This window comes from Dinoponera quadriceps, unplaced genomic scaffold (genome assembly GCF_001313825.1).
Source record: "Dinoponera quadriceps isolate SergipeBrazil2010 unplaced genomic scaffold, ASM131382v1 scaffold962, whole genome shotgun sequence".
Taxonomy (NCBI): Eukaryota; Metazoa; Arthropoda; class Insecta; order Hymenoptera; family Formicidae; genus Dinoponera; species Dinoponera quadriceps.
The window spans coordinates 9,343-10,996 of record NW_014555049.1 but is presented as its reverse complement, the minus strand read 5'-3'; the positions used below and the strand labels follow the sequence as shown (position 1 = coordinate 10,996).

Genomic DNA, 1,654 nt, shown 5'->3' with positions numbered 1-1,654 from the left:
ATCAAATGCATCCCAGTGGAGACCATTGTGCGCAGAATCAGAGAATGTTACACCGAATTACCAATAACAGTACGAAATTCATCATTATTCTTAACGCCCAAATCAAGAATACTTACTGAGTATGGAACACAAAGGGAATGCAGAAGAGAATTACTAACACTTTACCGCATCGAAGACATTTGGGTAGAATTCTCATCCGAGGTACATNTCAAGCCCAAATCAAGAATACTTACTGAGTATGGAACACAAAGGGAATGCAGCAGAGAATTACCAACACTTTACCGCATCGAAGACACTTGGGTAGAATTCTCACCCGAGGTACATGTTCGTCACCTTCAACCACAGACGCTCAAACCACTAACAACAATCACCTGGAGGTACTTAACACCCGGATAACTAACCTCCAGCGAAATATATTCGAAACAAAACATCGAAAAGCTGCGAGACCACATCATGTTCCCTGCCGAGAAGCCCGCCTTACTAAACTCACTGACCAGAGGAATCACCGGATATAAAACAGGAGAAAACATCGCCTCCATGTACGACCTATTGGACAAAAAATCTCTTAATAAAATTGCTGAAAACACCGCAAAGAAAGTATGGTCAGAATTCGTCACCTTCAGCTCAGCAACCGCAGGAGTTCTCGGAATATTCATCGTCATCCGCATAATCAAGCTGTTAGTAGACACCGCCATCCATGGATACGCTCTTCACACCGTGTACGGATGCAGTTTGCACCTTCTTGGCGCTATATGGAGTTCGCTCACCCACCTATTGCTGCACCTTGCACATAAGCCTCCCAGACGACCAAGGACACCAGGAGAAAAGAACACCGACGAAGAATTCCCACAACAGTTGCACCAACAAGCTGCTTCACCTCTGATAATCACCACGGAGCAACCTGGAAAAGGAAACTTGTCATCAGAAATAACATACTATCAATTTAAAGGTGAGACACCACTGTAATCACACGCAATAACAGATATACCAAATTTAGAATTCAAAAACATAAATAGCCGCTCAGATTATGTTAATATGAAACAGATGACTTATAAAAATTTATCAGACAGTTTAGAGAGACTAGAATAAATTTCTTCAAAGGTCGGAATTTATTCTGAAAAAGGGGGAGGTGTAACGTCCCCGCCTCAAAATTTCTTTTTGTTAATATTCAAAGTTCATTGAAGTTGTTAACCGTAACGCCAAGCGCAAAATTCAATATTATTTCGAAACGATACTTAACCTCACGTACAACGCGGCACGCGCCTATACATACAATATGACAGGCGACGCTCCTGAATGACGCACACAACGGAGTTCCGTCACACGTACGCACACACATACGCCCAGCCAGTATACGCGAGCGCTCGGACAGCTGCACCGCAAGCGCGACGCAAACCGACGATATTTTCTCTCTCTTTCTACACCGCAGCGCCCGTATCAATTAAACACCTATTTTACTCACCTTCCTGAATCCCCACTGAATCAAGACTAGACTCTTAACACTAACCGTCCAATTAGAAACCGGTTTATTGGAAAATAGAGAAACGCGAGAACCATACGTATAATATATATAAATAATTATAATAATCAATTGAAACATGCAAATTCATAGTAACTATAAAATTTTTATCACAACCATTTCAATTCAATATTC

The 1,654-nt window shown here is 41.7% G+C and overlaps 1 long non-coding RNA gene across 1 annotated transcript; it reads right to left on the bottom strand.

Annotated features, from left to right (window-relative positions):
- Positions 1 to 504: 504 nt before the first annotated feature.
- Positions 505 to 1,293, bottom strand: LOC106742901. The gene is made up of 3 exons (XR_001374300.1): positions 1,241 to 1,293; positions 618 to 901; positions 505 to 546 (listed from the first exon to the last, which is right to left on the bottom strand). It is a non-coding gene; the product is annotated as an uncharacterized LOC106742901 (long non-coding RNA).
- Between the last annotated feature and the right edge of the window lie 361 nt (positions 1,294 to 1,654).